The following is a 27,508-nucleotide window of genomic DNA, read 5'->3' on the forward strand; positions in this document are numbered from 1 at the left end:
CTTCAGCACAAGATTATCTATTTATCTACTATCTATTGATTAGATTAGAAGGGATTGATAAAGAAAGGAAAAGAACTAAAATTACTGAGGAAATACTAAATGCCAAGCATTTTGGCCTGCAATAATATATTATGTATTTACTCTGCAATCTTATGTAGTGGGATTACCTCTATTTCATGGAGGAAATTGTCTTAGATTAGTTATGTGACAAATACCAGAATGGTTATTTGAATTCAGGACTTTCTAATTTGAAAGTTTGTGTCCTTTCCTCCATATGATGCTACCTCAGGGCTGGCAATTTGAGAGAAATCTAGACTTAGGTAGGGAAATGGTTTTATTTTTCAGTTGACAGTCCCTCCAGGCAGAGGTTATCACTTCTTATCATTCTTCTGTCATGCTTTAGGAGGATTAATGGGTCATGACAGAATAAGACAGAAGATTGTTGGCTGTGGTCAAGATGGCATGTGAGCCAAATGTACTCATTATTGGTCCCCCATGTCTTTCCCCTCGGTTTCTGAGGCCATCTTGTTTTCCATGATCTTACAGAATATAAGATGGTCTATATTATTGTGTCCCTTGCTCTACACTCTCTTATTCTACATAATAGAACAATGGATATAAGGATTAATTTATTTTGCTTCAATTATTTGAGAGATAGATTTCACTCTGATGATTTACAAGCTGAAACTAAATAGTGCCTTCAGATCTTGGATTTCCTCTTCTTTTTTTCAGCTTTATTGAGGTATGATTGAAAAAGTTATATAAATTTAGATTGTGCAATATGATTTTTTTAAAGGTGTGGAATGTGATGATTTAATATGTATATGTATATATTGTAAAATGGTTACTACAATCAAGTTAATTAACACATCCGTCACCTCACATAACTGCCATTTTTTGTGTGCAGTGAGAACTCTTACCATTTACTGTCTTAGTAAATTTCAAGTGTACAATACAGTATTGTTAACTACTTAGATCCCCAGAACTTATTCATCTTATAAACCAAAGTTTGTACCCTGTGACCAACATCTGCCCACTTCCCCACCCCCCAGCCCCTGACAACCACCATTCTTTCAATTCTTCTAATTCAAATTCTAGTAAGACAATCAATTCCACTTTTTTTTTTCAGTTAAGAATTTGAAGATCAATGCTGCCTTATTCCACAAGAATAAAAATTAAATAAAGGAACAAATTGTGCTTGTTCATTACAGTTATTACCAATAAAATGTTGCTAAAATTAGAGTTTGAGAGATTATTTTCTTTTCTTTAAGATTAGAGTCATTGAGAAAGGATGGTAGCACAATTTGAACATGAATACATTTAATTAAAATACTGATTAATATATCCACAAATTAAACCATATGTTATAAGATTCAGAAAATAAAGAGACATTAGATAATACGTAATCCATTATTTGCTTAAAAGGAAAACTAGACCCAGGGCACTTATGTGATTAACCCAACATCACGTAGATAGTTTATGCAAGAGGTAACTTCTATCCCACAGTTTCTGAATTCCTTTCTGATATCTATCAAAACACTGATTTTCTTCTCTTTCTTTTCACTCCATTTTCTTGACTCACAGATATAATAAAAAAGCAAATTTTAATTTTGCTTTTATTTCTTACCATCATAGATCTAAAAATAGATTGAGATGACAAGTATCTCAATACTTGTCAAAGTATGTACCTCAATACTTTACTGGAGATACAGTAAATTTGCTCAACTAGGATATGTGCTTTGATTTTCAATGAATTGTGAAGACATCCTGCAGTCAGACACCTGCAGGCAACCAACCACACGCCTTCCCTGCCATACATCAGGGCTGAGTTCCTGGCATGCACGTCAATGTAGCAGTCATCCGCTGTGGCAGGCAGTAGAGAAGAGGACCTCAGCAGGAAGAGTGACAGACTTCAGGTGTTTAGATCTTTTCTGATTTTCACTATTATAGATAATGCTTGTTGAATATTACATTTATCTTTGTACAGATCAGAGTAAATTACTGTGAACAAGTGGTAGGTCAAAAGGTATACTCACTTTTATCTTCAACAATTTTATACCATCTTATGCTTCTACTCAAGGGCTCTTGTTCATTCATTCATTTAAATAATCTTTAATGGATGCCAACTCTGTGCCAGGCATATGCTGGGCACTGGGGCAAATGGATGAGGAAAATAGACACAGTCTTAGTCCTAAAGAGGGAAACGTAGTATAATAGAGGAGAAAGGTTATTAATCAAATAATTAATCAAATATACTTTAGCATGCACTATGAAAACAGAATAAGACAGCCTACGAACATCTAGCAGAGAGACTTTACCTAGTTAATGGAAAAAATATGTTTCCCTGAAGAACTGACAATCAAGCCAACATCTGAAGGGCAAGTAGAAGGTTGGATTAATGAGTTTAAGTGAGAAATGGCTACAAAAGAAAGAATTCCAGGGAGAGAGAACAGTCACACTTTTGCCAAGACTTAAGACAGTTTACATCAGAAAAGGTGACAATATTGTTAATTGTAAAGTTAACATTTTCCCACCACTCAAAGAATTAGAGGATTGGGAAAAAAATTAAATCAGTTATAAAGAAGACAGAAGTTGCCTTTTCTTGTATTATGTGTAAATATTTAACCCTACTAAAATTCACACAACTTTTTATTTTTTGTATGTTTTTTTGATTTCTGGTGTAATTTAGTTATTTATAAATTCTCTGGAAATGTCCTATGCCCATTATGTTATCAGTATGGACTTTTACAATAATTTTCGTATCAATATGTCAGTAACGTGTAAATATATTGACCTTTTATCTTATCTTATAAGTAGTTTCCTTCCAGGTTACAAGGCAAGAGTATGCTCTTTTTGATATACAGAAGTTGTATTTCATGTAGTCAAATCTATCACACTTTTCCTTTATGCTTTATGACTTAGGTGTCACACTTAGCCTTTCCCTACTAAGATTATACAAACAATCTTAGCCTTTCTTGAATATACTGCTAGAGGTACTTTTGTTTGACCTGCTAAAAGGAATTTATACTTCTCAGAAGATTTAATCTTTAGTTATGTATACTTAGGTATTATTAACCACATGGCCTTACATTATATGTGGCTAACCCATCTACATTGTCAAGCAAGTTATAATCATGCGTGTGGAAAATGGTTTTAAAACTAACACCACTCTCTAAGTGTATAGACAAAGGCTAGGGTTGCACTTCATACCGTGTGTTGGCACATGCTTCCATGTAGCCATTCACACTCAGTCTTGGTGGAAGATTTGCATGGACAGTCTATTGCGTTATGATGGAAAAAAACTAAGCTCCCTGCCAAAGATCTTGAGTTCTGTCTCAAGTCTACCATCAACATAGTGAAATTTTGGGTGTTAGTTTGACATCTGAGCTCCTAATTAAAGAAAAATTAAAATCATGCCTCACTTATTGCAAGGATTATATTACATTAACTAATTAATTCAACAGACATTCAGTGATTATTTTGGCATTTACTATGTTAGTCTCATGAGAACGTGCATACATTAAGACAAAATCATACACTTGAGAAACATGGTGAAGGTTTTAAAATAATCACTTGAATCAAAGTTTTTGAGAGCTGTATGAGAGATATGCCTTGGAAGCTGAGGGAGCACAAATGAGGGTACCTGGATCAGACAGTGAGCGGTAGGGGATTACCTTTCCAGAAGAGCTGATGCCTTGGCTGAGTGCTCCAAAAAAGGCTAGAGACAGCCTCTTGAAGAGTAATGGGTTAGGGTGTTTCCAGCCAACATTCTGTTACAAGAGATAACATATTGTTTTAGAATTGCAAATAAATCTCTATGGGTAGAGAGGCGGTGCACGGTGTGTGAAGGGGCTGGAGAGCTTCAGAGGTCCTTGTATGACAGGCTAGATAGTTTGAACTCCAAATACTACAGAGAGTCATTGAAGATTTTTAGCTATCAAGTCACGTGATCAGAAGGATAGACACAAAAGTAAAAAAGAACACATAGCTGTAAGATGTTAGTATCTTAGTCACCAAATTCAGAAATGTTGAAGAGCATCCAGGAAAATAAAAGTCTCACTCTAAAAGAATAAGAAAATCCACAATATAAACAGCAATATTTTAATAATTAGATTTAAACAGAAGGCTGGCTTCTAAAATTGTTAGAGAAATCCTATAGTACTTGAGGAAAAAATAAACAAGCAAGAATATTCAGGAAGACTCTGAAAAATCAATCACAATGATTAAAACAGTATGGTACAGATGCATGCACATATATAGAGAACAAAGGAACAGGAAAGACTGGGGATAACCCAAATGCATATGAAAATTTTATATCTAAGAAAGGCAATACCTCAAATTATTGGAGTTAATATGGACTTGTGAATAAATGACTTGGGTTTGACTGGGTTATAGAATTTAGATTCATATCTCAAGATATATATAAACTCCAAACTAATAAAAGATTTAAGTGTAAAAAATAAAACCATGCATGTGCTTGAGGGAAATATGAGTGAACATTTTATAACCTTGTGGTAGGGAAGGATTATGACCCCAAACCTAGACAACATAAATTTATAGTCTGACAAAAATGAACCCTAAGTACATAAAACAACAACAACAACAAAACACTTCTGCAGGGCAAAAATCACCACTGCGAAGTCAAGATAAGAATAAAAGACTTTTAAAAATTTTCATGTCACAGAGAAAAAAAGATTAATAGCCTTTTTTTTTTTTTAAACCGTGCCATTCTTTTTGTTTTCTTTTCTTTTTTTTTTTTTTTTTGCAGTAACATTGGTTTATTGCAGTAACATTGGTTTATAACATTGTAAAAATTTCAGGTGTACATCATTGTACTTCTATTTCTGCATAGATTACATCATGTTCACCACCAAAATACTAATTACAACCCATCACCACACACATGTACCCAATTGTCCCTTTCACCCTCCTCTCTCCCTCCTTCCCCTCTGGTAACCACCAATCCAATCTCTGTCCCTATGTGTTTGTTTATTGTTGTTATTATCTACTACTTAATGAAGGAAATCATACGGTATTTGGCCTTCTCCCTCTGACTTATTTCACTTTGCATTATACCCTCAATGTCCATCCATGTTGTCACAAATGGCTGGATTTCATCGTTTCTTATGGCTGAGTAGTATTCCATTGTGTATATATACCACAGCTTCTTTATCCATTCGTCCCTTGATGGGCACTTAGGTTGCTTCCAAGTCTTGGCTATTGTGAATAACGCTGCAATGAACACATGGGTGCATGTACCTGTACAAATTGGTGTTTTCAAGTTCTTTGGATAAATACCCAGCAGTGGGATGGCTGGATCATATGGTAGTTGTATCCTTGATTTTTTGAGGAATCTCCATACTGTTTTCCATAGTGGCTGCACCAGTTTGCACTCCCACCAGCAGTGTATGAGAGTTCCCTTCTCTCCACATCCTCTCCAACACATGTTGTTTCCTGTCTTGTTAATTATAGCCATTCTGACGGGCGTGAGGTGATATCTCATTGTAGTTTTGATTTGCATTTCCCTGATAGTTAATGATTTTGAACATCTTTTCATGTGTCTGTTAGCCATCTGTATATCTTCTTTGGAGAAATGTCTGTTCAGGTCCTTTGCCCATTTTTAATTGGGTTGGTAGTTTTTTTTTGGTAAGATGCATGAGTTCTTTATATATTTTGGAGATTAAGCCCTTATCAGAAGTATGGTTTGCAAATATCTTCTCCCAATTGTTAGGTTGTCTTTTCGTTTTGTTGATGGTTTCCTTTGCTGTGCAGAAGCTTTTTAGTTTGATGTAGTCCCATTTGTTTATTTTTTCTATTGTTTCTCTTGCCCGGTCAGACGTGGTGTTTGAGAAGATGTTGCTAAGACTGATGTCAAAGAGCGTACTGCCTATGTTTTCTTCTAGAAGTTTCACAGTTTCAGGTCTTACATTCAAGTCTTTAATCCATTTGGAGTTAATTTTTGTGTATGGCGTAAGGTAAGGGTCTACTTCCATTTTTTTGCATATGGCTATCCAGTTTTCCCAACACCATTTGTTGAAGAGACTTTCTTTCCCCATTGTATGTTCTTGGCTCCTTTGTCAAAGATTAGCTGTCCATAGACGTGTGGGTTTATTTCTGGGCTTTCGATTCTATTCCATTGATCTGTGTGTCTGTTTTTGTGCCAGTACCATGCTGTTTTGGTTACTATAGCTTTGTAGTATATTTTGAAATCAGGGAGTGTGATACCTCCAGCTTTGTTCTTTTTTCTCAGGATTCCTTTAGCTTTTCGGGGTCTTTTGTTGTTCCATATAAATTTTAGGATTCTTTGTTCTATTTCTGTGAAAAATGTTGTTGGAACTTTGATAGGGATTGCATTGAATCTATAGATGGCTTTAGGAAGTATGGACATCTTAACTATGTTAATTCTTCCAATCCAAGAGCACGGAATATCTTTCCATTTCTTTGTGTCTTCTTCAATTTCTTTCAAAAATGTTTTATAGTTTTCGGTGTACAGATCTTTCACCTCTTTGGTTAAGTTTATTCCTAGGTATTTTATTCTTTTTGTTGCAATTGTAAGTGGGATGGTATTCTTAATTTCTCTTTCTGCTACTTCATTGTTAGTGTACAGAAATGCAACTGACTTTTGTATGTTGATTTTGTATCCTGCAACTTTACCATATTCGTTTATTACTTCTAAAAGTTTTCTGGTGGATTCTTTGGGGTTTTCTATATATAAAATCATGTCATCTGCAAATAGTGACAGTTTCACTTCTTCCTTTCCAATTTGGATCCCTTTTATTTCTTTCTCTTGCCTGATTGCTCTGGCTAGGACTTCCAGTACTATGTTAAATAGGAGTGTTGACAGTGGGCATCCTTGTCTGGTTCCTGTTCTTAGAGGGATGGCTTTCAGTTTTTCACCATTGAGGATGATATTAGCTGTGGGTTTCTCATATATAGTCTTTATTATGTTGAGGTACTTTCCTTCTATACCAATTTTATTCAGAGTTTTTATCATAAATGGATGCTGTATCTTGTCAAATGCTTTCTCTGCATCTATTGAGATGATCATGTGATTTTTATTCTTCATTTTATTAATGTGGTGTATTACGTTCATTGATTTGTGAATGTTAAACCATCCTTGCATCCCTGGAATAAATCCCACTTGATCATGGTGTATAATCTTTTTAACGTATTGTTGTATGCAATTTGCTAGTATTTTATTGAGGATTTTCGCATCAATGTTCATCAGTGATATTGGCCTGTAATTTTCTTTTTTTGTGTTGTCCTTGTCTGGTTTTGGTATCAGGGTAATGTCAGCTTCGTAGAATGAGTTAGGGAGCTTCCCCCCCTCTTCAATTTTTTGGAAGAGTTTGAGAACGATAGGTATTAAGTCTTCTTTGAATGTTTGGTAGAATTCACCAGGGAAGCCGTCTGGTCCTGGACTTTTATTTTTGGGGAGGTTTGTGATTACTGTTTCGATCTCCTTACTGGTGATTGGTCTATTCAAATTCTCTACTTCTTTTTGATCCAGTTTTGGAAGGTTGTATGATTCTAAAAATTTATCCATTTCTTCCAGATTGTCAAATTGGTTGGCATATAGCTTTTCATAGTATTCTCTTATAATCTTTTGTATTTCTGAGGTGTCTGTTGTAACCTCTCCACTTTCATTTCTGATTTTACTTATTTGTGCCTTCTCTCTTTTTTTCTTGGTGAGTCTAGCTAAAGGTTTCTCAATTTTGTTGATCTTTTCAAAGAACCAGCTCTTGGTTTTATTAATTTTTTCTATTGTTTTTTTGGTCTCTATTTCATTTATTTCTGCTCTGATTTTTATTATTTCCCTTCTTCTACGGATTTTGGGCTTTGTTTGTTCTTCTTTTTCCAGTTCCTTCAGGTGCATTGTTAGATTGTTTATTTGAGATTTTTCTTGTTTGTTGAGATAGGCCTGTATCGCTATAAACTTCCCTCTTAGAACTGCTTTTGCTGTATCCCATAAATTCTGGCATGTCGTATTTTCATTTTCATTTGTCTCCAGGTATTTTTTGATTTCTTCTTTGATTTCTTCGTTAACCCAGTCGTTGTTCAGTAGCATTTTGTTTAATCTCCATGTATTTGTGGCTTTTCTGATTTTCTTCCTATAGTTGATTTGTAGTTGCATACCGTTGTGGTCAGAAAAGATGCTTGGTATTATTTCAATCTTCTTAAATTTATGGAGACTTGTTTTGTGGCCTAATATGTGATCAATCCTGGAGAATGTTCCATGTGCCTTTGAAAAAAACGTGTATTCTTCGGTTTTTGGATGGAATGCTCTGTATATATCTACTAGGTCCATCTGTTCTAGTGTGTCATTTAAGGCCAATGTTTCCTTATTGATCTTCTGTTTGGATGATCTATCCGTTGGTGTAAGTGGAGTGTTAAAGTCCCCTACTATTATTGTGTTACTGTCTATTTCTGTTTTTATGTCTGTTAATAATTGCTTTATATATTTAGGTGCACCTACATTGGGTGCGTAAATATTTACAAGTGTCATATCCTCTTGTTGGATTGTTCCCTTGATCATTATGTAATGCCCTTCTTTGTCTCTTTTTACAGTTTTTGTTTTAAAGTCTATTTTGTCTGATATGAGTACTGCTACCCCAGCTTTCTTTTCATTGCCATTTGCGTGGAGTATCTTTTTCCATCCCTTCACTTTCAGTTTGTGAGTGTCTTTAGGTCTGAAGTGTGTCTCTTGTATGCAGCATATAGATGGGTCTTGTTTTTTTATCCAGTCAGCCACCCTATGCCTTTTAATTGGAGCATTTAGTCCATTAACGTTTAAAGTAGCTATTGATAAGTATGTACTTACTGCCATTTTTTAACTTTTTTTTTTTTTTTCTCAGTGTTTTAGTAGTCCTTCTCTGTTCCTTTCTTCTTCTATACAGAATTGATGGTCACTTTAGTTTGACCTCTGTCTGAAAGCTGTACTCTTTAACTCCCCTCCTCCCTCATGTTTTTGATATCATATCTAACCTCTTTGTTGTGCATTTGTATCCATTACGTTCTAATCATGGAAATAGATAATTTTTCCTATTTGTGGTCTTCTCTTTTCCCCTTAAATCAGTCCCTTTAACATTTCTTGTAGCACTGGTTTCTTGGTGACAAACTCCTTTAATTTTTGCTTATCTGGGAAAATTTTGATCTCTCCTTCCATTTTGAATGATAACCTTGCTGGGTAGAGTATTCTTGGCTGTAAGTTTTTTCCTTTTAGCACTTTAAATATATCGTGCCATTCTCTTCTAGCCTGTAAGGTTTCTGCAGAGAAGTCAGCTGATAGCCTTATGGGGTTTCCTTTGTAAGTAACTTGACTTTCTCTTGCGGCTTTTAGGATTCTCTCTTTATCTTTAATTCTGGACATTTTGATTATGATGTGTCTTGGTGTGGGCCTCTTTGGGTTTATCTTGTTTGGGGCTCTCTGTGTTTCCTGTACCTGGATGTCTGTTTCCTTCCTTAGGTTAGGGAAGTTTTCATCTATTATTTCTTGAAATAGATTCTCTGCCCCCTTGTCTCGCTCTTCTCCTTCCGGGACACCTAGAACACGGATGTTAGTGCGCTTGATGTTGTCCCAGAGGTCCCTTAGACTGTCCTCACTCTTTTTAATTCTTTTCTCTTTTACCTGTTCACCTCGGGTAATTTCTTCTAGTCTTTCGTCCAGCTCACAGATCCGTTCTTCTGTATCCTCTACTCTGCTTTTGAGTCCCTCTAATGAATTTTTCATTTCCAGTATTGTATTCTTCATTTCTGATTGGTTCTTTTTTATATCTTCCATTTCTTTGTTGACATTCTCAGTGAGTTCATCTATTCTTCTCCCCAGATCAGTGAGCATCCTTAACACTCTTAGTTTGAACTCTCTGTCAGGTAGGTTGCTCAGTTCTGTTTCACTTAGTTCCTTTTCTGGGGTTTTGTCCTATTCCCTTACTTGGAATGTATTCTTTTGCCTCTTTATTTTGCCTCTTTCCCTGTGCTTGTGTCTACGTATTAGGTAGGTCAGCTACGTCTCCTGCTCTTGGATAGATGACCTTATGTAAGTGATGGCTTAGGAGGCTTCCAGTGTGCTTCCCTCAGTTCTCAGTGTTCCAGGGGTGACCCCTATTTGGGCTACGTGTATCCTTCTGCTGTGGCCTGTTTGCTCTCCCTGTAGCTGCCCAGGGAGGCTGAGTTATGCTCCTGGCCAGCTGTTGTAATGCTCAGCTGCTTGTAGTTGTTGTGGGCCCTTCAGTCTCTTCATCAGGTGTGGGGAGCCCCAGCACAGTTGGCTGCAAGTTCTAATAACACATTTGTGTTGCAGTATTTCTTTTAAGTGAGTAGGCCCCCACCGTGGCAGGTTGTTAGGCTCAGGGCCTTACAATTGCTGTAAGCCTCTAGCCTATTAGGTCTCTTGTCAGCTCTGTGAGGATTGCAGCTGGGTGGGGCTGGCCTCAGGCACAGGAGCACCCAATTGTTTCAGGTTTTGGAAGGTGGAGCAAACCTCCTATGTGGGTCTTTGAGAAGTACAAGTCTTCTGCGGCTGAGAAGCCCTGCCACCCACAGGTCCACACACACAGTCAACACAGTCCTGCCCTGTGTGAGTGCCCCGACCTCCCCAAGCGGACCCAGTCTCTCCACGGCGGGAGCCCCACACACTCCGCCATGGCCCCACACTCTCCACCCGCTCCTTGTGCACACCCTGCCCTGCTCAAGTCGGCTCAGTTGCCAGGCTGCAGAGAATCCAGTCACCAATCTATGCAGGCCCACAAGTTGCCTGAGGGCTTGTTGTTGGGTGGGGCCAGTCTCTAGGGTGGGCTGCCTGCCCTGGCTGAGCTGGATTAAATCGGTGCTCTAGCGGGTGGGGCAGACCCTGGGCTAGCAGGCCTCAGGGAGAACTCCAATGGCGTCTGTGTCAGCACGCCCACACCAGGCCACAACAATGGCCGCCGCCAATGTCCCAGTCCCTGGAGAGGTCTCACCCCTCACCAAGATGCACTCAGGGCCTATTAGGTGAGTCTCTTGTCACCAAAGCACTGTACACCTTTCTTTCTGGTGATTTTAGGGTGCTTCCTGAAACGGGTGAGTTTGCGCGTGGGCCCTTTAAGAGCCAGTTTTAGTTTCTTTGTGAACCGGGTTTTCTGGGGGTTCTCACCAGTGTTTTAGTAGCAGGCACAGTCAGATATTATGCCGCTGGTGTCGATTGTGCTGGCTCCACAAAATGCCCACAGCGGGGGCGCTCTCCGGCTCAGGACCCGGCGCCTCCAGGGAGGCTGCGTACCTGTGAGCTGCTCCCGATGGCCGTGAAGCTGGCGGCTTGTGAAGGCGGCGTTTTTCTCTCCAGAAGGGAGTTTCTGCCTCTTCCACCTCAGTTAGGATTGTCCGTTGTTGCAGGAGTTCCTCTCATCCAGTTTTCAGTTCTGTCTCAGGGGTAATTTTTCCACGAGTAGTTGTAAATTGGCTGTGTCTACGGGAGGAGGTGAGATCCGAGTCTGCCTACGCCGCCATCTTGACCTTAATAGCCTTATATAGAGAGATCCTCAAGAAATCAATAAGAAAAAGACGAATAGCTCATTAGATAAATGAACCAAGTATACACATAGTTCACAGAAAAAGAGATGCAAATGGTCCTTCCACAGATGAGGAGATGTTTCACTTCACTCCAAATAAGAGAAATGCCAAATCTAAAAGGTTAACCACACAGTCTGTTGATAGGACGATGGAGAAGAGGTACTCTCATAAACTGTGGGCAAGAAGGTGAAGATGAAACAACTCCCATGCAGGAAAATTTGGCAACATCTCTTGAAATTACGAATGCATCACCCTTTGATTCTGCAATCTAGCTTTTGGGAGTCTATCCTGTACACAGATCTACCTGAACATGTGCAAAATAACAAATGTATAAGGTTAATCATGTGGCATTTTTTTTTGGTGCAACATCTTTGTATTTTCTAGAGTTTGTGAATAAACTAAAATGTAGGGTATAACAACATATCAAATATTATGTAGCATTTTTAAAATAAGGAAACTCTGTTCTGATATTAAATGATCTCTAGAATATATTCTTCAATGAAAAAAAAAGTTTAGGGGATGGCCCGGTGGCATAGTGGTTAAGTTTGCATACTCCACTCCAGCTGTCTGGGGTTCACAGGTTCAGGTCCCAGGCACGGACCTATGCACCACTTATCAAGCCATGCTGTGGCAGGCATCCCACATATAAAGTAGAGGTAGATTGGCATGGATGTTAGCCCAAATCCAATCTTCCTCAACAAAAAGAGGAGGATTGGCAATGGATGTTAGCTCAGGGCTAATCTTCCTCACCAAAAAAAAAAAAAAAAAAGTTTCAGTGCAGTATATAACAAAGTGGGGGAGAGAATATATATATTAGTATTTCTTAGAATTCACATGAAACACTGGGAAAATATACAAGAAACTAAAAATGGTTACATAGCACGTGGGTGTGATGGAACAAGACAAAGATTAGAACCAGACTTCTCTTTGTATTCCTTTTTATATTGCTTTGATTTTTACATGAATTATCTATTCAAAATAAAAAATTAATCAAAAATAATAAAATATGGCCTAAATAAAAATACTGTTGCATATACATACATAATGTTTACAGAATCTATAAACAACTGGAGTAAATAAACAGTATATAAAACAGAAAGAAGATCTGTACTTTATTTTTTTTAAAGTAGTTACCTTCGTCAAGTGTTTTATGACGGAAGAACTTCAGACATTCACTACAATCATAAAATAATAAACCTAGATGCATTCTATTACCATCTTAGCCACCTGTCTCTTGGATACCGTTGGATGGTAAAACATAATGTATATCATAACAATGATAAAAGAATACTTTAGAGGCTTCATGGGATATAAATTGAAAATATTTGTTCATCTTGCGCATATCACTAATTTGAGGTTCCAGGAAGTTGAACCCATTTGTATATTATCAATATAGTAGAGATGGAAAGTGTCAGTTGCTGTGACGTTTATTAAAAATATTGTGTAATTTTTATTGTCGCTCTGGGAAGTTTATTTTGGTTTCTTTTCATATACTTGATGAGACTTGTAAAGCTCCATATAGAAAACTAACCGAGGCTAAAATCAATAGTATCATCAGTCGCTCACTACTTCTCGGGCCTGTGTGTTCTGCTGTAGCATTCAAAGTCATGCCTGTGAGAAATGGGGCTTTAACCTTGGAAGTTAGAGCAATTGAATACTAAAATGGATTTGACTACTTTAGCAGAAGTCTTTCAAAAGCCTTCAAGATTCTTCTGGTAACAACACTATTTACTCCTACAAAGCTTCAACTCCGATTTGAATGAAAATGACAGCCTTGGACAGAAACCATTAGAAGAATGTACAACCAGAAGGGCCAGTCCGTGAATCACAGACAGCCACAAAGCAAGAAAACAACCATGTCTGTGGCCTTTACTAAGGGAGGAGTGATGGGTAATCAAGAGAGAGAAACCCATTCTGCCTAATATTACCTCAGATTTTGGGTGGAAAAAGGAATGAATGTTCAAAACAAAAAAAAAAAAAAGAAGAAATTAAATTGTTCGAATTAGCTAAAGATGACAGAGGAAGGAAGGAGGAGGTGGGAACAGTAATTATTTAGTACATATTCAAATGATTCATGGAGCTTTCCAGCGCAAATAGAATGAAACGTTTATAGGAGGGGATCAAAGTTAAAATCCAATAGCTTCATTGCCTTTCATTTGGCAATTGGCTTCACATTTTTGTCTTTTTAAATAAGCCTTTTGAAAAGGATGGGATAGCGATAACAAAGATCTTGGCAAAGAAAATCAGTAATTTAGAGCTTGATTTCCCAGCAAGTAATGGACCAGCTGAGGGATTCTATAACAGCTGCAAGTTACCATCTTATACAGTGGTAGGGGGTTCTGATCTGCAATTAGGTTTGTCAGTATCAATTTCTCGGACTTATGTTTTGTTGCTGTTTTTCTTGCTCGTTTTTCAGTAAAGGATAAAATAACAAATTTCTTGGAAAAACGTAAATAAATGAGTAGTTTCAAATAATTATGTCTAACATTTTCTTTTAATTTTTAAGTGTTATTAGTCAGCTAAAAGAAGATTTTGGCATCTAGTCGTTATGTGAGGATTGAAAATGAAATCAATGACACTCTGAAGTGACAGTTGGAACTTGAATCATTTACAGTCAGAGAAGGTTGAGGATTCTTGGTGCACTGAATTTTAATTTAACGGTTATAAAAACATAAGAATTTGAAAAGTACTTATTTCTCTTTATGAAGATGAATGATTACAAAACTACATGGCTTAGGTAAATTTTGAGAATTTAAGGCATTTCTAATTCATAATGAATATAGAGAGAATAAATTGACTTCAGTGCAGAGTAACTATATAATACCTTTTCTATATAAATATAATATATAAATATATATTAAATATATAAATATAAACGCACCCCACCACAGCTTTCACTCCCTCTGCCATTGAGCTCTGATTTTGAGCTCATGTCATGTACTAGAATTAGTCTTTGTAGATTTATTTGTTTACCTATTTATTGTCTCTTTCTTCTTGTATACTGAGAGCTGCATGATTGCAAGGGTCTCCTATGTTTTCTTTATGATTGAGGATTTGGCATAGAGTAAGCGCTCAGTAAGTGTTTATTGAACTCATGAGTGTATCAGTCAAGCAATGCAACAACCAAAACAGAAAGTTTTTATCTTCTATTTGGGATCAAGGTGTGACACCACACCGTTGATGCTTTGGAGGCAAGCTTCCCAAGAAGTTTTGGTCCCTAGAATTTTTATTTCTGTGCTGCTTGACAGTTTTATGCACATTTTCTGCATTAATGGATTTTCAGGGTAATGCATATACTGGCTGGACAAAAGGAAGAGAATATGGTACACCAAATCTAAGGAGTCCTTTCAGGCTCTTCAATATCTTTTCCAAGTTTATTATTTCTCTATTTCTAAGCTTATTATAGGCAGTTAACCTCTGTCCAGAATACATGGTAATTCCTCTAAGAAAGATCATCCTGCTGACCCCATTTTTTTTTTAATGTTGAAAATATCACTTGCCCAGGAAAAGCTATGAGTATATATTTTCCTCCTGAGAAAAGGCACACCCTTTTTCTGTCTGATTACAGTTTATATATAACTACTATTTTAAAGCTCTGTGCAGACACCTTTATAAAAACTGTATTTGTTACCACAGCTCTATTGGCTTAGGCATTATTTTCAACATTCCACAAATGAGTAAATGAAGGCTCAGAGGTTAAATACCTTGTCTGAAATGTTTCACCTGGTAATTGATGGAGCTAACATTCAAAGTCAGGTCATCAGACTGCGAACAAAGCCTATGCTCTTAACCACCACCTACTGCCATTTATAGCTCCAATAAGTATCTCATTTTGTCTCTGAAAAGAGTAAAAGCATTGGGCTCAGTGTTGTTGTAACCCAGGGTTTTAATAGGTAAGAGTGATGAACTGACCTCACTCATGAGGAATGTAGAGACAAATGGCCATAGATGGGTATTTGGCTGGAAAAAAGTTGAGGGGCAAAAAAACAACATGACTCTTTCTTACCTTTATGTCCTTCCCCATTATGTTCCTGACCTTAATGAAATTTCTACCTAGAAAAGAGTAATCTTGATTCAAATTGAGCAGAACTACATCAGCCTTGGTGTCCTTCGACCAATAATATGACACTGCGAACTCAGGGAGGTAACAGCCTCATTAAGCCTAATTACAATGAAATTCACAGACACATGCTCTCTAACAAGGACCTTGACCATCCTTTCAATTAGTTTTCAAGGCATATAATGTTGGTTAACTACTATCTCAGTGAAAGAATGTTTTAGACAGGAAATCGCTGCTGAATTCTTAGCCTAAGTGTAGGGGACTTCATCTGGGTCACGTGACTCTTTCTGCTGGCATGTTTCACTTGGAATTTATATAATCAGGCATTATTGAGCACCCACTGCATACAAAGAATAGAGTTACACAGCCCAAAGATACGAAGACAAAAAGGTTATTCTTGTTTTAAACTATTATTTAATGGAAAACATGGTTCATTTTCAGCGTAATAATTAGAACACTACAAAGGGAATCCCCTCTCCCTGCCAAATAAAATTTCTCTATCTTACCACCATTACCACAGCATCATTACATGAAGTGCAGTCAACAATTACTTCTCAATTTCATCCCCCCAAAATACTTGTTTATGTAAGTGCTGGGTATATACATATGTAATTCATAATAAATTTCTTTTATGTACGTTAGACCATGCTATAATAATGTTCTACATCTTTTCTCACTTACTGTGATAACAATAAATCTTGAAATATTCCAAAACAGTACAGAGAGATTGAAATAGAAAAGAATAATCTAATGCATGGATGTAGTAAAATCTCTTACTGAGTTTCTATTGAAGGATATTTATGTCCTTTACCGAAACACTGCAGTGAATCTTCGTACTTATATCTTTGTACTTTCATGCAAAAATATCTGTATGATTAATTTCTGTTAGTGGAATTGCTGGGTCAAAGAGTATCTGTGTTTTAATTCAACTAGTTGTTATTAAATTGCCTACCAAATAGATTTTACCATTTATGCTATGTATGCACAAGAATGGTTGGCAAGCAACTATATAAATAACTTTTTAATAATCAAAATAAAACATGTGCATCATTAAAAATATTTAATAATACAGAAAGGCTCACAGTAAAAACAAACCTTTTCTTTTTTGCATTCCCAGTTCTGTTCCAAAACAGATCAAATTTTAACTCTTTTATCTCTGTGTTAAATTCTTCTGGCAATTACCTCCTGTGATATTGTGATTTATAAAAAGAAATACATATTTGATCTTCTTCCCATTTCTGGCACAGAGCTTCTAAAACCTTTGGAAGTTCCTAAGGAAAGAGAGTGATTTAAATATCTTTTGTTATGCTAATGAGGCGACTTTTGGAAAGATCCCATGGATGGAGCTGGTTGCCAGTGGAGCCAACCAGGTGATTAGAGGGTTGGAACTTTCAGCCCCACCACACAACCTCCAGGGAGGGGAAAAGGGGGAGAGGTTGAATCAATCACCAACAGCCAATGAGTTAATCAATCCTGTCTATCTAACGAAGCCTCCGTAAAAACCCAAACGGAGAAGGTTCAGAGACCTTCAGATTGGTGAACACGTTGGAGGTGCTAAGAGAGTGTGTGCCTGGAGAGGGCATGGAAGCTCTGTGTCCTTTCCCCATACCTTGCCTTCGGTCTCTTCCATCTGGCTCTTCCTGAATTATCCTTTTATAATAAACAGACAGTCTAGTAAGTAAAATGTTTTCTGAGTTCTGTGAGCTGTTCTAGCAAATTAATTGAATCCAAGGAGAGGGTCGTTGGGACCTCTGATCTATACCCAGTAGGTCAGAATTACAGGTAACAACCTGTGCTTGCAATCGGTATCCTGAATTGGAAGGGGTTGTTGGAACCTCCAATCTATAGCCAGTTTGTCAGAAGCACAGGTGACAACCTAGGCTTGCAACTGGCATCTAGGGGAGGAGGATAGTCTTGTAGAACTGAACACTTAACCTGTGGAATCTGATGCTGTCTCTGGGTAAATAGTGTCAGAATTTAGTTGAATTTTTGGACACCCTGCTGGTGTCTGAGAATTGCTTGGTGGTGGTGGGGAACCCCTCCCCTACTCCATGAATTGGAATTGGGACCTCCACATCTCTAAATTATGTTTTGCTAAGATCATTGATTAACAAATTTTAGATATTATATAATTCACTCCTATTAAGACAACTGGGGATTTGCCATACATTCTTACATTCTTAGTCACTCATATGATTGCCAATTTCCTTCTCCTCAACATGGTTGCTCACCACAATTAATGCTTGTACCCTGCACTTCAATAACTTTATGTAGTATATAAACCGTATTTTTAGTTCCTTCGAATATAGACAGTTTCTCTTGGATTCTCCTCTTTTAGGTTGAAGACACTTCTTTCTTCCTTTCCTTCTGGCCTTTCTAGCTCCCACACACTGACCTCTTTATTTTACCTCCAGATTATAAAGATACATCACATAGATACATATATGACATACATATATAAAGATACAGACATGAATATTCTGTACTATAATCATTTTAGGCCGTCTATATTTTGTTCATAAACTCATTTTAATGTTGAAAATTAAAAAATGGTCTAAATTATTGTGAATATGAACATACAGTTTGCTATATAGCTAAAGAGTGTATTAAGACTACATTCCCTTTTTTATCGATTTTACTTTTTTCCTCTTGAAATATTATATCATATTATTTCTGAAGTTTTTCCTTCTTTCTATACGTCTTTTGGAGTATATGACATTTCAGGCCAAATATGCCAGAGGAAATGCAAAAAGAGTATGTATAAGGAACAATACAAAAGAAACAATCTAGGATATGGGATATAGATGTGTATATATACACGTATATATATGTTTCTAGCTTTTTTTACTCGTTATTATGGCTGTGAGATAATCTATGTTGTTACATGTAACTACAGTTTGTTGTTTGTATCCCTGAGTAGTATTCCATTGCTTGAAAACTGAGGAATGTATCCATTCTCTTGTTGAACGCTTAGGTTCTTTCCAGTGTTTGCCTATTGAGAATAAAGCTGTTATGAACATTCTTGCATGTGTCCTTTGATGGCACAGGTGTACACCTAGGAGGAGAATTGATAGATCGTAAATTACATACATGTTTAGCTTACTTTAATAGATATTGCCAAACCGTTATGCGAAGTAGGGTACCAATTTGTAATTCTACTAGCAGTATGTGGGAATTCCAGTTGCTCCACACACTGGGCAAAATTTGGTATTGGCAGACTTTTTAATTTTAGCCATTCTTGTGTTTTTAATTTGAACTTTCCTGATAGCTAAATATGCTGAATATCTTTTCATATGCCTATTGGTTATTTAAATATTTCCTTTTATGAAGTGTCTCAGTGCCCATTTTAAATGAGATTGTTGGTCTTTTACTTTTTGACTTGTAAGAATTCTTTTTATATTCTGGATACAAGTCTTTTGTCAAATGTATGTAACATGAATATTGTGTTAGTCTGCTCAGGCAATACCACAGACCAGGTGGCTTAAACAACAGAAATTTATTTTCTCGCAGTTCTGGAGGCTGGAATTCCAAGATGAAGGTGCTGGCAGGGTTGGTTTCTGGTGAGGTCTTTCCTCCTAGCTTGTAGATGGCTGTCTTCTCACTGTGTCCTCCCATGGCTTTTACTCTGTGCATACACACTTCTTGTACCTCCTCCTCTTCTTATAAGGACACAAGTCCTGTTGGATTAGGGCCTGACTTATGAGAAAGGGACATATTTAAAACATAATAGTGGCTGTATTTGAATATACAATGTAGAGATAAAATGGAATTGGAACGGGTTAAAATGTACCAAAAATCAGCAATCAAAAAACACATAAAAAATAAAAATATGCATTACTATGATGCACTTTAAACTGAGAAATGTGATTAATATCAAGTAAATACTGAGCTGGAGAAACCTAAAAATATAATTTTAAAAAAAATTATGTGTGAGATATTCAGAGTTATTGTGTATCTTAAAATGTATTTATTGTACCTTCATATTTGAGTGAAATTTTGTTTGGGTATAGATTTCAATGTGGAATACTGGTTTCCTACGGTACTTTGAGGGATTTAGTCTACTGGCTTTTGGCATCAAGTGTTCCTGGTGACATGTCTGATGCTGGACTGATTCTCTTCGTTTTGTAGATTGTTATTTTGGTTTATTTATTTTATTTGTTGTGTTTGATTATTTGTTGATAGAGGTTTTTTTCCTTAATTCTATACTCTAGAAATTTTGGTTTTCAAAATGATATGTCTAGATATGGCCTTTTTCATTACTGTCTGGGCAAATGGTAGGAATGTCAATTGTCCTTTAACTCTGGAACATTCTCTTGTGTTCTATCTTTGACAATTTTCTTTTCTATTCTATCTCCCTCTTGTTTCAGGAACTCACATTTGTGATTTTGGACTTTAAGAACTGATGCTCTCTCTTCTTTTTCTCAAACTACATATGTGTTTTTACTTTCGCTGAGAGTAACTCACACAAGGAAAATGCTAATATTCTCTGTTTTGTTCCAGTTTGTTCTACTCTATCCCCTGATCTGATGATATGATCACATCCTCTATGTAACCATAATTATTAAGAGAGATAATATAGATAATTCAAATAGTATAGGTTAGGCATCCAATAAATGTTAGTTGAATTTGTGAACAAAGATATACATACCATATTTAAAAACCCTTCATATTTTGCATACATATAAAATACTATTTGTCTCTAAAGTAGTTCCAAAATAATATTTAACTACCTTCATCAAATGTCATGCATGTATATATGCATACATCTATAGATATAGATATATGAGATACAGAGAAAATATGCATGATTAAATGTATACACACATACAGGCTATAAAGGAAAATACTAATATATAATTTCCCTGTGCTTTGATTGCAGTCTTCACGTTCTTAGTCAGTAATGGCTAGCCTGATAGACTATACTGTACACTCTTAGCCAATGAGAGTCGGTACCCCTTATTGAACTGTTCTCTGCCAGCTAGTGCTTTACCATGACATCCTGTTTGAGAGTATACTTAATATGTAGGTAGCTCATCCCATTGTGAGCTCTTGTTCTGACATGAATTCAATGTTCTAGCAAAGACTTTTAAGTGTTCAAGACTGAAAGAAACACATAAAAAGTAACCAAGGAAGAATATCATTGTGTATCGTCAAATGCAAATTTTACAGCATCTTCAGGTGAAGAAAAAAGAAGATATAGAACAAAGCAGGGACTGTGGGAAGGCATTTGACATTATAAAGTCAGCTATAAACTTCTCTGGAACCTGAAAGGAATGCCCAACACTTGTGTGAATCACAAACAGAATTAACTCTGACTGGTTCCCAAGAATAATTTTTAAAACGGAAGAGTAAATGCCAATATATGAGGTCAGAAACACAACTCCATAGAAGCCCTGCATATCTTTGGTTTGGTTAGCTCTTTCACTAGTCATAGCTCTTCTCCTTTTGCTAAACAGAGTATATGTGAAAGAATCCTAAGACAAAGGCCAAAACATACTTAATATCTAGGGGCCATTGTTCATGAACTATAGCTTAGGCATCTGAATCTTGGACTTATGCTAGACAACATAAAATTCTTTCATGATTTATATACCAGCATGTTAATTACATACATGTATGTGTGTGTGTATATATATGTGTGCATATATATGTGTATATGCATGTGTATATATATGTATACATAAATAGGTATAGATATATGTCTTTTTTTCCAATTGACATCTGACAAAAACTTCACGTGGCATTATCTAGACCTGAACTAAACAATAGGGTCTACATTTAATTCATAATCACCTGCCCATTTTTGCATGCATATTTTTGGTTTTGCAACACAGAAATCTATTAAAAAATGTGACCCTCAAAAAAGTATATATACCATATACCACATTGGGTTTTTTTCTACTACGGATGTTATTTCATCAAGCAATTTAATAGAGAACTTAAGTATAAGAGTTGTGAGCTGGAGTATCCATATGCAAATAAGCAGAAGGGTAAACTCCACTGTGCTTAAGTAGTTAGAGAGCATAAAGATAAAGGGAATAAACAGGACAAAATCTGAGACAAGGGCAAAAGGGCACTTACAACTATAGAATTCAAAGTGATACCAGAAAACATAGATCCCAATAGCAAAAAGAAAAAAGAAGTAGAGAAATGAGCAATTTCTCTGAAGAGATGAGAAAATTAGCTAATTTTTTAAAGCCCATGATTCACAGGAAACAAGAAGAAAATAAAAACTGGAGAAAGTATAACAGTCTAAGCAAGCAACGCTGGCAAAGAAAATGAAGTTTACAGAATTGGAAATAAATGAAAAAATAACTACTGACTGAAACTCACCAGGGAATACTTTTTAAAAAATGTGAACATATATAAACCAGCAGGACCAAATAAAATGGATCCCTGGGCGTTGAGGGAATTGACTAATGAACTTCCCAGCACAGTCACAATTGTAGCTGGAAAGTCACGGAGCACTACAGAGAGCTAGAAAATTGGAAAACAACAAGAAATGTAGCATCATTTACTGGAAAGGGGGAAACGTTGTTCTATTGTGTACCTTCCAATAAGTTGAATGCCGAAGCTTTAAAAAACAAAATAGACTATTGGAGCTGCCCTACTCGAGTTCCTCCAGGGCAAACACTTTAGTCTGTGTGGTATATGGTTCAATTTGCAGGGCAAGGGAAACTCCATCAATACTATTTGCTGAAGAGTGTAACTGAGTCACAATCAACACAACCCACTTGGCAAATGCAGTTGTTTCTCCTATAAAATTATATATAGGATACATAACAGACATTAAAAGCCCCATAGTTAAACCTTCTTGATATTCACAGCATAGAATAACACACCAAGGATAAGATTCATTTGCAATGAAATGGGATAGAGGCAATGAGTTTTAATTTTATTTCATCGTAGAGCTCCTATGGGCTTAGAGGTTAGGCAGCACTGAATTTGAGTCCTAGATCCTCTGATTTATTTTTTGACTAGAGAAGTTCATCAAATCCCTCTGAGTCATAGATTGTTCATCTATACAAAGTCTAATGAAATGGATTATTTATTTACTTATTTATACGTGATGTGTTGTATAAAGGAAAAGGAGCAACTACTGTGAAAATTAAATAGATAACGTGAGAAAACAGAGTGATTGCGTACAACAGCACCTGGAAAAATAGCAGGAGTTCAGTAAAATTTAGTTCCATTCCCTCTCTCCATCTCTAACACAACATCCTTCAACTTTCTTTAGCACAGCAGTTAAGTTTTGAAGATAGTTACATGGGAGATAGCTAGTTTTCTATATTCATATTAATTAGATTGAAATAGGGGATCTCTAAAAGAAATTAAAAGTTCAGCCTCTTGGTAAAATATATTGCACAAACTTTGATTAAGTCATTTGTTCATCACAGAGGGAACAAAATTTCTAGTTGTGGTTTTGGCTTCTTGTATACAGTTGAACCTGAGAGGTAGTAATAGGAGAATATGGCATATTTTAATGGAAACTGAAAAATATGATGATGGGCAATTTATCACTGCTAATATGATTAAAATAAATATATGTGTAGCTTTTTTCTCTCTCTGGAAAAGGCAGCTACTTAAATTTACTTTCTTTAAATTATTTTAAAATTATTGCACTTAACTCACAGCATGAATCAACTGTATAAAAGTAATTGAAACAACTATTTACTGTACTCACACACATATTTGTTTATTATCTTCCTATCTGTACAAGTAACCTGAAATTTATTTTCCTTTGTTACTTTTATCAGTATATCAGACAATGGAGATGGAGAAGTCTGCATTTCTAATTATTTCAAAAGTATATATTTTTTTGTTGTTATACTTGAGAATAAAGTTTCTATTCTCATACAGAAATATTGATACTATTTAGCCTTAATAACATGAAACTTCCAAAACTGATTTTAAAACCCTCCCAATCAACCAATGAGAACTTCAAGTGTCCCACAGTCATAGACTGTCTCACACATCTGAAGGTCAACCAATTGGTGGCAGCCACAATCTGAGGCCAAATGTCATGTAATCCCTAAACACTCCCACTTCTAATTGCCCACCAATTTCTGATACACACATTTCACATAACCAATATATGAGATCAGCATTGTTTTTTGTTCAGAGATACTATGTCTTACAAGCACAACTCTCCATTGCTAAGCAAGAAATAAATAGGTTTTTATTTCAAATATTGAGTGGCATTCTCTTCCTCCCACATGTTTAACAGACAACAATCAGAAAAATTGAAATTACATTTCAAGTCATTTGTAAACAATTTCAATATCTTTTGAGTCAGATTTTATTATATTCTATTCACATTAATAACTTCAGAGACTGAATCAAAGAAGACCAACTTTCCTGAGGTGTATAGGAAAATCTATAATTTATCTCTTGCTTAAACCCCAAATAAATTTTTATGGACTATCTGTGAATCAGCATTTACTTAAATTCAAAGGAGGATCAATAATCCAAGAATTACACTTTTTACTATTTTGAAAACTTTATCTGAAATGAAATCTTCAAGAAAAGGAACAAGAAATGTATTTGTTCAGAAAGGAGATTTTTGTGTTGCTTATGACTTCTGAGTTCCACCTTCCAACTTTACCTGCTATAAAGGTAAATACCAGCATCTCGTCTCATCTTTTTAAGTTTTTATATACTTAATAGTGTCTTCATTTCTTCTAGGATAATTATGAACTCATTAGTCATCATTCAAGCTACTGGGAATGGCCACTTTGTAAGACTGTTTTTTGTTTTTGTTTTTTGTGAGGAAGATCAGTCCTGAGCTAGCATCCATGCCAATCCTCCTTTCTTTTTGCTGAGGAAGACTGGCCCTGGGCTAACGTCTGTGCCTATCTTCCTCCACTTTATATGGGACGCCGCCACAGCATGGCTTGCCAAGCTGTGCATCGGTGCGCGCCCAGGGTTCTGAACCAGGGCCGCCAGCAGCGGACCGCGCGCACTTAACCGCTACGCCACGGGGCTGGTTCCTGCAAGATTGTTTATTCACTAATTTATATAGGAGCTTTTATACTAGAGGTCACTCCATAGGACAGAAAAGCAAACACAGACCATCAAAAAAAAATCTGTTTATGATATAATTATGATGGTATTCTGTTAAATTGTCTCAGTGGCACTCCAGTCCTGGAAAACAGCTTTCCAATTATTGAAATCTTCTAAATCTCTACCTCTTCAACTTCTGTCCATCATATTATGAAATTCTACCTGTTCTCTTAAATTAATATGGTGTGGAAAATTGACACATCTTGATCTTTTATGAAAGGACAGATTCTAGAATTCAAGAGAGATCATTGAGTACCACCCATTGCAGAAAAGTCAAGCAGAGCCAGTATTTCTTCAAATATTGTTTTGTCTCCAGCTCTCTTTCCTCTCCTTGGGAGACATTTATTAAATATATGTTAATTTTTTCATATATAGGCACATCGTATAGGCTTTGCTGGCTTTTCCATTCTTTTTTTTCCCTCTTTGTGTTTCATTTAGGATATTTCCTACTGGCCTAGTTTCAAGTTTCCTAATTATATGCTTTTTAATCATTGTTATTAACCCCATATATTGAATTCTTAATTTTTGTGTTTTTATATTTTTAATAAAAATTAATTTTAATTATCTTTTTCAGTTCTAGAATATCCATTTGATTTCTTATGGATTCTAGCACTTTCTTAACATTATCAATGCTTTCTTTTATTTTTTTGATTATAGTAATCATAAAGTTTTGGTCTGCCAATGCCAAATCATCTGTATCACCATTGGTTAGTTTGTGCTGCTATTTTTCTCTTGGCTTTGGGGCATTTGGTCCTGTTTCTTATAACGCCTAGTGAGTCAGTTATCAAAATATTGCCTCGCGGCTCCAAATATATCCTTTATTGTTCCACTTAGGACACTGAAAAATTTCTTGTTTGCCAGGTGGCATAATTTTAAGCTTTGTAAATAGGGGATACTTTTGTAATAGTATCCTTTGGGATAATGAAAAGGGAAGAGGTACTTCTTCCTTATTCCTCTGTGCACTCTCTTGATAGGCTCCTGCAGCAAGTAGCAGCCATCAGTGCGTGGCACCTCCTGTGGGCAGCAGCCCCCAAAATCCCAGAGAGAATCTTCCCAGAGTACTCCCCATGATGGCTGATTCCCAGTGAGTTTCATGCATGCCATCTCCCCATAGACAACTCCTTTCACCTCCCCAACAGTTGCCAGTGGGTTCCAGGTACAGCATCTCCCTCCTGATGGCTTTGTCTGGCACCCTAGAGGGTACATTCCCAACCACTGCCATAGCAGAGAACCTTTATTTGGTTGGTTTCCACAGACCCCCAGAGGGTGAATTCCCAGAGATTTCCACTAGTACTGCAACTCAAAGAATGTCCTTACCATCTAGTGGATCATTAGCTCTACCCTCTGTCAGGAGGTCTGGAAGTGGGGAATATTCTTTCAAATTTGTTTCTTAAATGTCCACTCTGCTTTAACCCTAAGAGTAATGACTTCTTTTTATATCTGATACCCTGTTTCCTTTAGAATTCTCTTTACCCCTTGGTAGCTAATATGTCTTTATTATAATCCCCTGTTACTGATAGTAATTCTTTATAATAATATTTCCCCAAGTATTTCAGGAGTTTGCGGTTCCTGATTGGCTCCTGACTAATATATAATTGGTACTGGGAAGGTGGGATTTGAGGATTGGTTTGATCATGACTTTGGGCTTGAGCAACAGCCCTGAAATCCTTGCCAGTTGGAAATGTGTTGCTAGTAACAAATGATACAAAGTCACATTACAACCAATCAAGCTATAAACTATGGCTAATTGTAATGAAATCCCAATGAAGCAAATTTCTTGGGAGCCCAAGTGGTTGCCACATTTGACCTTTATGGCAGTACTGATGACTACAGGGACTGTGGTGTGGAAGTCATCAACTAAGTGCATAGGATCACTTACAAAAAGAAATAACAAGATCAGGTTCTTTAATCTTAGTTTCAGAAACTGTCTGACAACCAGAGAAATTCCACAACAGCCCTAAATTAATCTCTTATTTCTTATACCCACAAGGCTAATATTGTTGAAAAATCAAACATAATATCTAAGTGTACTGGTTGTTAAATTACATCATCAGTTGAATTCAATTTTCAGAGTTTCCTCTGTGAAGGCTAGGACATTGATTCAGAAAGACAGGGACCCTGAAACCCTGAAACAATCTTGAACCCTCAAATCACTTTGATCCTCTCTTACCAGTGGAAGTACCTTGTTTTCTGAGGAAACTAGCTTTCCTTTGTTTGAAAATCTGTGGTAACCTCCCCTGGGGCAGATGCCTATCCTATCCTCCATTTAACTCACCGTTTGGCCTTTGCAGGTGCTGGGTAGTTCTCAGAAAATAACTGCGGACTATCAGAAACTTAATCAGACAGGGACATCGATGGCAGCTACTCTTCCAGATGTAGTAACTTTACTGGAATAAATAATACCTTTTCCCCATACCATTTCGCAAGGACCACCAAAAACAGTCTGTTGTCACCTGACCATGCCGAGAAGAGAACTTCAAAGTCTTGCCGCAGGACTATGTCAATTCCCCTGTTCTATAGTCCACAGAGGTCTTGATGATTTTGCCATTCCATAAAATACGACATCGGTCTTTTACATTGACCATATTATACAGATTGGATCTGATGTACAGGAAGTAGCAAATATTTTAAGTGCCTTACTAACACATGTGCAGATTAGAAGATGGATGATAAACCCAAAAAAATTCAGAGGACCCTCACCTCAGTGCAATTTCCCACAACCTCACATTATCGTCTCCTATCTGAAGATTTGGTTGTCTAGAGCATGTAGAGATAAGCTTTACATGGTAAAAGACATGCTGCTTCTATATCTCCTTCACAATAACAAGCAAAACATTT

This window comes from Ceratotherium simum, chromosome 11 (assembly GCF_057802395.1).
Source record: "Ceratotherium simum simum isolate JZ-2026a chromosome 11, ASM5780239v1, whole genome shotgun sequence".
Classification (NCBI taxonomy): domain Eukaryota; kingdom Metazoa; phylum Chordata; class Mammalia; order Perissodactyla; family Rhinocerotidae; genus Ceratotherium; species Ceratotherium simum.